This window comes from Sceloporus undulatus, chromosome 1 (assembly GCF_019175285.1).
Source record: "Sceloporus undulatus isolate JIND9_A2432 ecotype Alabama chromosome 1, SceUnd_v1.1, whole genome shotgun sequence".
Classification (NCBI taxonomy): Eukaryota; Metazoa; Chordata; class Lepidosauria; order Squamata; family Phrynosomatidae; genus Sceloporus; species Sceloporus undulatus.
In genome coordinates this window covers 240704860-240718764 of record NC_056522.1, presented here as the reverse complement: position 1 = coordinate 240718764, position 13905 = coordinate 240704860, and the positions used below count along the sequence as shown (strand labels likewise).

The window sequence follows — 13905 nt, the reverse complement described above, 5'->3', positions numbered from 1 at the left end:
ATTCTGGATGGCATGCCAATCTGGTCTGTATTACAGAATCTGGTTGGATGAGGCTGGGGGGAGTGGCATTAATTGCTTTCAGCGTTGCCAACCAGGATTGTCTGTACAGCAGCAGGCAAGACCTGGGGTGAGGAGGTGGAACTGCAGTGGTGTATGTGAGTTCCATCCCCACACAGTCTATTGGTTTTGAGGTGTATACCTAAAGGTGGTTAGCCGGGACCGAATAGGAATTCTGTTGGTGTATCGCCCACCCTGCTGCTCAACAGCTCCCTTCCTAAGTTAGCCAGGGTGGCCTTAGGGTTGGTGTTGGAGTCCGCATGGCTATTAGTATTGGTGGTCTTCAACATCCATGCTGAAACTGCCCTGTTGGGAGTGGCTCAGGATTTCATGACCTCCATGACAACCATGGGTCTGTCCCAAGCTGTATCTGGCCCTATATTGTTGCTGTCACTCTCTGACCTTGTTTTCTGTGCTGGATGGGGTGATAGTGATCTTGGGGTGGAGGAACTCGCTGCAATTTCATTGTCATGGACAGATCATTATCTGGTAGGTTTAGACTCATTGGGACTGAGAAAAACCTCTTCAGGGATGGGGGACTGATTGGATAGTTTGCCCCAGGGGTTTTGATGGATACATATGGATTCCTGATGGCTCTTGGGGAGTTTCCTGTCACCTCAACAGGCAATTCTGTCGAAGCGCTGACCAACCTTTGAAACTGGGAAATGGCCAGGGCAGTGGACACAGTTACTCCTGAGCATTCCCTCTTATGCAGTGGAGCCAGCCTTCCATTTTTGGCAGTGTATTGGAATATGTGGTGGTTTCCCAAATCCAGGAGTTTCTGAATAAAACAGATTACCAAGATCCATTTCAATCTGTTTCAGATTTGACTATGGAACAGAGAACGCCTTGGTCACCTTGGTGGATGACCTACGCAGGGAACTTGACAAGAGGGACTGTGACCTTGTTGGTTGTGCTAGACCCCTGCACCTATGGACATATCTTCTCTGTGTATATATTAAAGTGGTTTTGGCCCAAACAGACTATTGGGAGAAAACCAGCCTTAAAAGCACAGATGGCAAGTGAAATACACATTAAATGATTGCATATTCATACTCTGCAGGAAATTCAGGTCACACCATTTTTCTTTTCCAGTTGCCATTCAACATGCCATGGCTAAGAGGGGAGATTTGGTCCCCACGTTTTTAAATGGAATTTGCAGACCTTGAGCTGAGCATGCTGATACATTATTTTTTGCTTCTTACTGACTTCAGTTTGACTGCATTTCAGTCAACACTTGCTACTTGAGTCTGCTTTTAAAGGGAGTGATTGGAACATTAATGAAGTTTCAAATAAAAATAATGCACAAAGTGAAGCTGGCTTTCATGGCCAGCATCCATATTTTTTTTGTGGGTTTTTGGGCTATGAGACCATGTTCTAGAAGAGTTTATTCCTGATGTTCCACCAGCAGCTGTGGCTGATATCTTTGCTGAAGATACCAGTCACAGCTGCTGGTGAAACGTCAGGAATAAACTCTTCTAGAACATGGCCTCATAGCCCAAAACCCCCACAAAAAACAATCATATACAAAGTTGGCCATTGGAAGCCTCCATTACATGAAACTTCATTCCATAATTGCTCTTCCTTCATCCCCTTTCCCCAATCTTACCTCTTGTCCCTGTTATGTTTCCTGGAGAGGTAAAAAACCCTTGCAATTTTTTTACTGAACTGGAAAGGCTATCACAAGGCATACCAAGATATCTTACTTAAGAAGGGGCCGAGAACTGTAAAAAATTTTCAATTTTTGTGATTTTGTGCAGAAATGTTTGTACTTAAACATGCAAGGGAGGGCTGCACAGAAAATCATGTTTTAAACCAAAAAATACTTACTTATCTGCAAAAAAAAAAAAAATTGTGTGTGTGTGTGTGCAAATAAAATGTTTGGAGTAAAATCTCAATGTATAAGAAAAACATTTATAAAAAAATATTGTAATTTTGTGCACTGTGGAGAAAACTATTGCAATTTTCTGTTCTTGTGTGCGAGAATGAGCTAAGGAAAGAGTTACATCTGTAGTGTTGTTACCTCATGCCCAAAGCATAGGAATCTCTCCCTACTATACACAGGAAGATAGCTTATTAGCATAAAGGTGTGTGTATGTCTTTTTTAAAAATCACCCAGAAATCAAAGAGTGAGGAATGTGACCTAGTATATAAGTAGCATTTTAAGGTTTTAGCACATTGCAGTTCTTCTGTAAGATCTTCCATTTGATAATAAAATCATTTTTATTTGATTTAGATATGAAAACTAATCAGATGGAAACACACAATAGTGTGCCTTCAGGATATTGGAAATCCTTTCAAAACCACAATACATCTTTATTAACAACCAAGAGGGCAATACTTTGGCTGTTGATATGACCCAAGATCTTTACCTTGAATTTTGGATCTTCATCCATGTCTGGAAAACAATATCAGTGTATGCAAAAGAATAGACTGAAAATACACCAAGATTTTTGTTAAGCTGATTGCCAACAAAATTCATCTTACCTAAGTCATGTAATTCAGTGAGACTCTCTCCAACCCTCCAGACAAGTCTTCCTTTTAAAAAAGAGAGAAATATTAATAGAGAAATTAGGGACCTCCTATCAGTTATCATACAGAAGCAGCTCTTGGTGGTTCTGTAATTCCCACAAGTGTACCATTTATGAATAATAATAATTAGTAGTATTTTGCAATCATGTTTTAATTAACAGATAATTAGGACCTGATTTTAATAACGAGACCACATGCAGCACATGTTTTCAAAATGATTTACACATTTTCTCTAAATTAATCACTGCTCTTTTGTCTGCAGGGTTAAACATTACCTTCCTGGGTTAGGCAGATTTCTGTTCCTTGTTGAAGGATAATGGTTAACATAGCTAGAAGAAGTCTGAATGACTCTACCAAAAATTTCAAACTCCAAATGAAATAAACAGCTTTTTTCCCCTATTCCTCTAAAGATCATTATCATACAGCCTCAACCCAAGCAACGTGGTTTAAGAAATTCTGTGATCTTATTCTCAAGTGTCAAGATTATGTAGCAGCATTATACCTGTGCAGTCATGTTTTATGTCTTTTTTCCTATTCTGCAATCAATGAATCAATCAAATGATCGATCGATCGATCAATGAATCAATGTGTGCATCTGCTATCATGCAGAGATGTATATGTTTCAGATGCAATGTGTGTATGTGTGTGTAATACTTTTCAGGATACAGCCTTTCCTAATCCTAATTATATTGGTCTTCCATCCTCATCCAGCACGAGAATAGAAATCCAACACATTTGAGGATTAGGAAACTAGAATAGGGACAGAAGTAGGCTATCACAAAGACCAGAAACAAGAATCATGTTGTTTAACCTGCTGAGCAAGGTGAACTGGAAGCTTTTATAACTAGGATCAAATTAACTACTTGCATCTTGTGCTATGAAGATAAGTGTTTGCTGGTGTGGGGCTATTTTCCTTGTAGCCCAGTTCTTAAACTAGAACTTGATAGAACTCTCAATATGATGGCCTGCCTAAGATCTCAGTTAGTTTCCAGGCCCATTTGGGGCTTAGTTTCTGATGTGTGCTGTGTGCCACATTTTGTGCTTTCTTCTGTCAAGTGAAGTGGATTTCAGTCTTGAGAATCAAGGTTCCTTCTGTCTTCTGGCTATTGCTTGTGTTTTAAATTCATAAATACCTTATAGCAAGTTGGGATATGCATTCTCTGGCAACACTGGTAGGGCTTTATGTAGACATGTAATTGAGACATATTATACATCCTTATACATAATTAAGGGCTAACATATCCATTATGTCTGAGAAGCATAATTCTCTGCCAATAATAATGTAGCTCTTCTGGTGGTCTAGGCACAATGACTTCTTCTTCTCCCTCTAGGTGCACAAGAACAGATACCTCCTGGGCCCAGGATGGCAGTCAATCAGTGGCTGGAGGAGGGATGGAGCTGCATCTGAGTGCATGCTACCTGTGCATACTGGGGTGTAATGAAGTTATGCAAGGAGATGCATGTTACCTCCTTCTATAACATCTTTAAATGCCACAATAGGCCACCTACAGGATTCTAGTTGTAATTCCTGTTGGCAACATCAGTGTGACACTAGTCTCTGTGTGTGTGGTTTGTATCAAATGCCCAAACATTTAAGGCATGAGGTTATGTATGACACACCTCACATGCAACACATAACCTTAGTGGGATTAGGGTGAGTCCCAAATTAATGAACTTTGATTTTGCAAAGATGCATATTATATATAAGTATATGCAGTTTTTCAAAAGTCAACACTTTAGGTTTCCCATGGAAAATAACCTGTGTAACACCTATGTGTCACTTAGGAATCATAAGTTGTACAGCTGTTCTAACTTTACCAAATAACTTGTATAATGTAAGAAGAATTCACTGTGTGTACTAAAGTGTAGCCACTATAACTGCAATGTCAGCATACTTAACAAGACAAGGTTTCACCCTTGCTTATAATGTTAAATCTATTCATTTATATGCTTCTCATTACCCTGAGCAGATCATTCAAAGGGCATGGAGTCATAATGAAAATATTTGCAGACCATCTTCCACTGCCTTCTTAGCCTACGCAGCTCAACAGAGGCAACTGAAAGCAGTTGCAATGCACTCACACTCCAAATTTACACAAAATGGAAATCATGTTGAATATTGCCATTCTAGTTATTTGGAATCCTCCTCCACAGTCTTTGGCAGTCACTTTCCAGTCCTTTGGGGGGCATATTTGAGAAATGTACCACACATTCAGTCTGAGATATTTTTCCTTCCAACTTACATCTACAAATATTGTGCTTTTACATTATACTGTATTCTTGAGCTATTTTAACACTTCTATGTCACATCATGTCTTCTCCAAACATATCATATCAATTTTCATGTCAAAACTGTGTGCACTATTTCCAGTTCATTGCTCTCCAGGATGAGAGAAGTGAAAGAGAGATCCCTGTGACGCCTTCAGAATCACCACCCATTGCAAGTAGGGAATTGAAATCTGCACGGAGAAATGTAGGATACTACACTTGGACAGTAAAAAGGAAATGCATAGATAGCTTAGTGGCAGTACATGCAAAAGGGATCTAGGAGCCTTAGTGGACCATAGGCTGAACATTTGTCAGCAATGTGAAGCAGCAGCTAAGCCAATGGAATTCTAGCATGCATCAATAGGAGTATAGTGCCTAGACTGTGGGAAGTAATAGTATCCACTCTATTCTGCTTTGGTCAGACCTCATCTGGATTATTGTGTTTAGTTCTGGGCACCACAATTAAAAAAGAATGTGGACCAACAGGAGCGTGCCCAGAGAAGGGTGACCAAAATGATGAAAAGTCTGGAAATCATGCCCTATGAAGAATGCTTTAAGGTGCTGGATCTATTTAGCCTGGAGAAGAGAAGGTTAAGGGGTGGCATAATAGCCATGTTTAAATAATTGAAGGGATGTCCTATTGAGGATGGAGCAAGCTTGTTTTCTGCTGCTCCAGAGACAAGGACATGGAGCAGTGGATTGAAACTACAGGAAAAGAGATTCCACCTAAACATTAGAAAGAACTTCCTGATTGTAAGAGCTATTTGACAATGGAATATGCTGCCTTGGAACGTAGTGGTTTCCTTCTTTGGGCATTTTTAAAGAGAGGCATGGGCTGAGACCGGGTTGGGAATGTGTGCTACCATATAGCTCCATGCCCAGACCATTACCATTCCACCCTTCTCCTTTCTCTGGCTAAAAATGCTTCTTTTCCATCACAGGAGCCATTCCGATCAGGGATGGGATGGTAACGATCTGGGCACAGAGTTGTGTGATTTCCGAGCCCTGTCTCAGCCCAGATCGCGAAAAAAAAGCAATACGATAATCTCCTATGATTCTATGATTTTATCCCTTTTAGGACTTAGTAGTGGTCCATTACACTCTTGCATTCTGAAGAAAAACGATTTACATAGCTTTAAGGTTGTAAGCAGTGACAACAAGCAAACAAGGCGTTGGTAATGTCCTGTCTCTATCTAACTCAATTAATACATTTCATTGATGAAACCAGAAAGAGTTTATTGGAAAGATCAGCACAGCAGCACATCCTTTGCCAGGTTTGAGTTAACAAGCTAAGTTTCAATTCTGTTCTCCCTTCAGTTTCACTACCCTTTTACATTCCTTTCTCACAGAGTGCTAGACAGCTACATGATCTTAATCTACATGCAACAAGCCCCCACAGCTCCTCACCCCCTCTTCTCATACTCATGCTCCCAAAATGCTGAGCAAGTCCAACTTTAAATCAAGAGGGAACTATGAGAGATGGCTCTGACAGCATCCTTGAGTGTCACTATACTTGATGAGCTCAAGATTTCTCCCATTTTCCCTCATTCGTTCAAATATATTTAATCTGGAACAGTTACTTCAGATTTACAAAGGAATCTTAGCACCTTTCAGACTAATTGAAAGAAAGAAAGTGATAGCATTAGCTTTCATAGGCTAGAGTCTACTTCCTCTGATGCATAAAGTGGATGGTACTGGGACAGACCTATATAAGCAGGTTGTGTGTTAGAATAACAATAGAAATGCAAAAGGTGTGGCTATGAAGATGAAGTGACATGTTAATGGTAGTTGTAAGGAGGAAGGGACTTGCCTAAAGCCAAGGTGAATAGGTAACCATATGAATGGTGGTGGGACTATTGCAATGCTACCATTTTCGTTCCTTCATTTAGTCTCAAAAGTGCTACAAAATCCCTTTGCACACTGATCTTCCAGATTTTCCAAATGTAAACTTGGACAATCCCATTTGGTGGCAACATTTCTGCAAGATTTTGTTGCTGGTCTATCATCAGACCTGAACTCCTGAACTTCTTGATTACATAGGCCTGGTCCAGACGGGCCCTTTAGCATGTCCTGGCGACATGCTAGGGTTGCCTTGGGGCACCGTTTCCAGACGCCCCACAACCCTAGCACATCACCAGGATGTCATCAATGCACGGTGCCGTATACATGGCGTGCACAGCTGTGATGTCACTGCTGTGTGCCATCCAGATGGACCTGCGCAGCAGCGATGTGCTTGCGCCGCCGCCAAAAGTTTGCAGCAGCACTCCTTTGCTTTCCGTGTAGCCGCACCGCACAATTTGGTTGCTGCAGTGCAGCTCCGCGGAAAAGAGAAGCAGCTCCTGGCTGCCTCTTTCTGGCGTTCTTTACCCCACCATACACTTTCTATACCCAACTGTGGATGATAGGTCAACTGGAACACTAATGGTGCCAGTTTGGGGAGCAGAGTGTCATCTAACGTATATAGCATAATTTATAGTTAAAGCATGTAATTATCTCGAGAGGGAACTGTGGCTAAGGCACTGTTTTTTGTGAAAGCCCATACTTATCCTGTTATTTAGCGACAAAAATTAACTGCTGTCAGAGATAGGACTATAATTAGTACATTCTAAAACTTTAGTGCTCACAGTAAATATATTAAATGTTATTTTGTTCAGATAGGCTTGGCTTCTGGTTTACTAATTTTATATACACAACCACAAAGAAGAAGAAAGGGAAATATATAGAACAAAATTAAACTACATGCTGGAGTGCCTGCTTCCTTATAATCCACCCCGCACACTTCAGTCCTCTGGGAAGAATCTGCTAGAACCTAAGAAGACTAGGTTGTCTGTGGTCACCCAAAGGACCTTTTCATCTGCCGCTCTCAGGCTCTGGAATGTCCTACCGGATGACATCCATCATCTTACCATCTTGGAAGCCTTAAAAAATGCAATCAAGATGGATATCGTCCGGCAGGCTTTCCCAGATCAGCCTCCTTGACCTGTCTCCCCCTGTTACTACTATTACTGTGGTTGTTATTTCTACTGCTCCTAACATTGATATTGACATTGATACCGATATCACCATCCCTGCCCCCTCTCTCCTTTAGGATAACCTTTCCTGCACAAGTCACCCACAAGTTTTTATTTTATTTTATTTTATTTCATTATCCTTGTATTGGCATGTTTTATACTATCTACTGTTTAATCCTAGTTTATGTCTTGGACTTATGCTTTTATGATTGTGGGAAGGGCTGGGGTTTTGGGATCTTTCTTTTTCATTGTAATTTTAATTGTATGCTGTGCCATTTTACTGTTGTGATCCGCTTTGATTCCCTGTGGAAAAGCAGAATATACATATATTATTATTATTAAACTGAACCAATCTGTGAAATGTTTTTAAGCCATGATTCACTAGCTTCTTAAGTGAAGGAACTCATGGTGCTACTGGTGGTGTTACTTTACATTTTATAGAAACTGTCCATTAGTCTCACCCTCTTACCCAGGTTCTAGTCATATAGATGTGGGCAACCATGATTCCCAGCATCCACTCCTGGAGCCTCAGCATCCAGCCTACAGGGGCCTGAAAACCCAGTTGGATTTTAAGCCACCAATGGCTGCTTATGTTTCTAATCACCAAAGTCCAAATCTGAGCAATATCTGTTAGATCTTTTTCTGCAGCTCTCCTTTGGAGGCTCCAACCAAGCCGACTGATGGAAGCAGTGGGATTTAATATTGGTTCTGTGTTATCTGTTTTTAATTATGTACTGCTAGCCGTCTGACACTTAGCTATTCCCAAAGCAGATTTCAGTATTATCAAGCCAGTTGGGATTCTTGGGCTTGTTTGAAGATGCTTATTTTCCTTGAGGTTATATTGTAAAATGAATGGAAATGTCTTCCCATCAACCCTGACCAGAATAAGCTGGCAAAGCCTTGCAAGTGGCAGGTCACACACACACACACACACACACACACACACACACACACCCTGCCACTTGTAAGGCATATATCTATATCTACCTTTCTATATGATGAGTTTTGTCAAAGATTAATTTTATCTTTGGAAATTGGAAACTGAAGAAGGCAGAAACAAAAACATTTTTAAATTCTTTTTGTTAATTTCTTCTGGAAAAAGAGAGAGAGAGAGATGGAGAGGAAGTGAGAGAAAGAATGTGTGTGAGAGAGTTAAATAAGCTATAAGGCTGATTTACTTGGGAGAGCAAATTCTACAGCCTCTTGGGGGAATTTGTGAACCTTGGATCCGACTGCTCTCATCTCCAGGACCTTTTATGGTATAAACAGGGTTGCCAAATCGTGGCACATCTCCCCAATTCTGCAGTAAAGTTTTCCTCTGTCAGCATGAGGGTACCTCTATCCATCCTACCCCTTTCCACTCTAACTCTAGCAATTAGGCTTGCACTGCTAGAGTGACTATTTTCTATTTCTCTTGAGAATGTTGAAAGGGGAAAGCCTATTACCATTATATTCTTTCTTCTGCTATTTTAAAATATTCATATTATGTTAACCACATGGATTCCAGGGGGAGCTAGTTAGAATACAAAATCATCATCAATACAAAAGAGTTTCAATTAATAAAAAATGAAAACGTTCTTAAGAAAGATCTTAAAGATGGGAACAGGATCATATGGGACCAGAAGAGGCAATCATGTGATGATTGTTAATAACTTATTGTTGTACTTCTGAAATATTATTCACAGAAAAGAAGCTTATTTCACTGGGAAATTGAAAGAATTGTGCAGCCCCTTTGAGACTGAGAAAAAGAAATTTATACTGTAAACTTTTGGAGACTACAGTCCATTTCATCAGATGCATCTAGAAAGAGACAGACAGACAACTAGACAGAAGAGGCTTCACTTGATGCATCCGATGAAGTAGATTGTAGTCTACAAAAGTGTATATTATATACAGTGAGCCCTTGGTATCTGCTGGGTTTTGTTTCCAGGACCCACCATGGATACCAAAATCCATGGATGCTCACGTCCCATTAAATGCAATGCCATAGTAAAATGGTATCCCTTATATAACATGGTAGAATCAAGGTTTGCTTTTTTGAATTTTGAATAGCTAATGTGGTAGACTGAAGACTTTTAAACACTGAACCTCATTTCCCTTGGCAGATAGCAATAAAAGAAGAACTAGAGCAGGATGAGCTCTGGTTAGTTTTTGGATGGGAGACTGCCAATGAATACCAGATGCTGTAGGCTATATTTGAGAGGAAGAAACTGGCAAAACCACCTCTTGAGTATTCCTTGCCTAAGAAAACCCTATGAAATTAACTATATCATTGTAAGTCAGTAAGTGACCTAAAGGGACATACACATACCTAATACCAGATCCCAATAGTTAGTGATCACTTTATATTTTTAAAAGTTTTAATAAGCAATTCTTTATTTTTCCATTTTTCAAAAGCAACTGCATGTGATCTCCTTCCGCCGCCATTTAATCCACCTCCACATCCAAATAAATTAAAAAGTTTTTTTTGTAATTTGTAAATCCAAATTAAAAAGTTAGTTATTCCAGAAAAGAAATAGCCTAAGTCCTTGTCATGTTATTGTCACAATGTAATGCAATTGCATTTTAGTTATTAGAGAAAGGGGCTAAAAACAAGTAACTGTATAGTTGTTAGTAACTAGTAGCCTCTAAGCTTCGATCAATTAGCATGTGGGACATAAATTAATACCACCATCAACCTCCCACCCTTAAAACAAGGGGTGGAAGAGATAACTCACATCTGCCCCCAAATCAGGGTAGTTTTTAATATTTCCTACAGCATGACCTCAGTTTCCAGCCTCCTTGAAATTTCAGTTTTTCTTTCCAACTCTCTCCTCAATATAAAGCAATCTTTACTTACTATGAGCTAATGTGAGACAATTGATTTCTGTATGGATTCACTGGTGCGTATGCAACTTGATGGTGCTGTATTGATTTCCTTTCAAAGTGCTCCTTCTATATGATTTTTCACTGTTAGTTTATAGATATGATAGTTTCATTTAATCCTGCATGGTTATGCTATCCATAAGGTTAACTGTCCACAGGTCCTGTTCAAGAATTATATATTGCCTGTTAGTACATCTCAGTAGGCTTTTCTTTTAAGGCATGCCTTTGTCCAGGGTTGGTATTCATCTGTAATGCGAGTCTTTAATAAATGTAAAGTTTCTAAGAAATAGGACAGTAGTACAATTCCTTTAATTTGCTTCACCTTGTATGTATTAATTAGTGCATGATTATATTAGTATTGGTATCCCAGTACTGTAGCAGCTATGCTCCTCAGCAGCTCTTATCTCTAAATCAATAATAGGAGATAAGTGCAGTGCTGGAGAGAGGGGAATTGGGGTCTATGGAAGAAACTCAAAGGCTAGGAGCACTTGCAAGCTGGGTCTGGCTCACGGGCCTCATATTCCCCATTCCTGATAGCCCATTCTCTGACTGATTGATCCATTGATTGGTACTTCATTTGTCATTGATAGAGAGATCAAGATTAATGTGTGTAGAATCTTTTCTGATTCAGATCATGGTGAGAGAAAACACATTGCTGATTGACTGCTTGATTGAAGATGGTTTTCTTTTAATGAAGGAGTTGAGCATAGCAACTCAATACATTTCATTTCTAAATGCTCCTTAGGCTTCATCCACACTGCAGAAAAAATCCAGTTTGACACCACTTTAACTGTCATGGCTTCATGTTATAAAATTCTGGGGTTTGTAGTTTTGTGAGACATTTAGGATCTTATCGCACACACTTTTATCCCTGATCTGGGCACGGGCAGGGGATGTGCATGGCTGAGTGAAAATGCATTTTATCACATGCCGCACATGTCCTCAAGGTGGCCCCATGCCATTGCCCGGCGCTAAGCCATCCCCTATCAGGGCTCAGGCATGTGAATTTTGAAAGGCGGAAGCTTTTCAGCATTTTCATTGGGCCACGCGTGTCCCTTCTTGTGCCCAGATCAGGGGCAAAAGTGTGTGTGAAATGGTCCTTAGCTTTATCTGTCAGAGAGCTCTGGTGCCACAACAAAGTACAAATTCCAGATTCTCCCTATTGGTTATCTAATATCTCTGCTTCTTCCTATCTTGGATGTTTTAACAAATGGTTTTAATGATTTATTTTATATTTTATCATTGTTATATTTAGAATTTATGTTCTATATGTGAGGAGGGAGGGCAGGGTGGTTATACTTATAGTGTACAAATTTATTAGAGATGTATTGTATTTTATTTGTGTATTAGGTTTTATTATTATATTGTATTTTACTGTGATTGTAAGCTGACTTGCTCCTAAGAGAAGAGGTGGGATATAAATAAAAATATATTATTTATTATTTATTATTTCATACCATGGAGCCATGGCAGTTAAAGTAGTGTGAAACTGGATTATTTATGCAGTGTGGATACAGCCTTACACATGCAGTTCTCATCATCATCATCATCATCATCATCATCATCATCATCATCATATCTGTTTTATAACCCACTTCGACCTCGCGCAGAACAGGACACAAGGCAGTTTGCAGATTAAACAAACAGAATACAGTTTAAAACATACAAAAGATTAACTGTCAATAAAATTAAAAACAATTTATCCTATTCAAACATTTAAAAGGAACTTAAAATACAATTAAAAACTATACTGCTCCCTGTTAACAACCTTTTTTTGAAAAACACTATGTTCTCAAAAACCTGTTGGCATTTTTTAAAAAATCCTTTTGTGCATTGGGGGGCCATGTTGCCTCCCCAGGCTGAAGTGCCAGAGCCAAGAAGGCCCTGTCTTGCATCTCCAGCAGATGTGCCTGGGAAGGTGGTGGGATGTTCCCAACAGAAGTGCCTCTCCTATGGATTTCAGGGCCTAGGCAGGCTTATACATGGAAGCCATGGTCAGAGAGCCTGGACTTAAGCTGTACAGAGCTTTATTGGTCATAACCAACACTCTGAATCGTGCCCAGAAACAGTCTGGCAACCAATAGAATTGTTGTAAAAAGAGAGTTGTATCAAATCAACATGCTGTAATACAACAAAACTGTTTTAAAATTACAGCTGGCTTTTCATTTATTTGCCTGTTAGGCATTGTGCATTTCTTTATGCTGCAGCAATGAATTTTCCCGCTCTGTCCATCTTCATATGTGTAAGGCCTAGTTCCCATCTGGAAGCAGAGGAATTAGCAATTATATCTTGGCTTTTTTTGATATCTCAATTTACTATGTAAATCACTGAGACTGTCACTCTTTCTATTTTCCCTAATGGCACAATAATATTTGCTTATTTAAGCTGCAGATTGTCTCAAGTGAGGCTCACATTACATTTATTCATGTACTATCTCTGGATGCATTAAAGGTGCACTACATAGCCTTTCAGAGAAGCCAGGCATGCTTCATTCTGGCTATGTAAGTCCCTTGATATTCTGTTGCTACAGATTCTACCCATCAGTAGTGAAGATAGTGTTAGGCAGAGAAACAACAGTGCTTTAAGATTTGAAAGTACTAGATTCATTGCTTTCTGGCCTCCAAAAATGCTGTGTGCAAAAATATCTTTAAATGTTTACTATTGCCAGTATTCACTTTTAATAGTATTCCATTCCGTCCTTTCATTAGCCTGATTTGCTTATGATCATAGGCACCACAATCCATTTAAAATACAACCACTGTTGGCACAGACCTTGAGGCAAGATGCATGATTGGGCTTCCCCTCCTTAAAGTTAGCAACAGACATTATACTCCTTTCTTCAGCTACCGCAAAGGGTTTTGCAATGTATTGTTCATGTTTTCATTGTCTGGGTCCCAAGACGCCTGAGCCCTCTGAGATTCAGGCCCCAGAGGATTTACCTCCACCAGAGCTCTCCCACCATCCCTCTCCTCAACCCTGCATTTAAAACTGCACTGAGGATTTATCGTTCTCCATCTGAATTCCAGTTCCTATTAGTTTTAGCCTACCTGGCCAATGTGAAACTCAATGGCTGAGCTGCCATATTCCAAGTCTTTATATTCAGGCCTTAATTTGTATGTTATAATTATGCATATTATTAATTTGCATTCAAGCTATGCAAATTCAGCACAAT

The 13905-nt window shown here is 39.7% G+C and overlaps 1 protein-coding gene across 1 annotated transcript in view; it reads left to right on the top strand.

The window, feature by feature from the left end:
* The window catches only part of SLC15A2 (solute carrier family 15 member 2), a 95491-nt gene that overhangs the window by 14441 nt on the left and 67145 nt on the right, over nucleotides 1-13905 (top strand).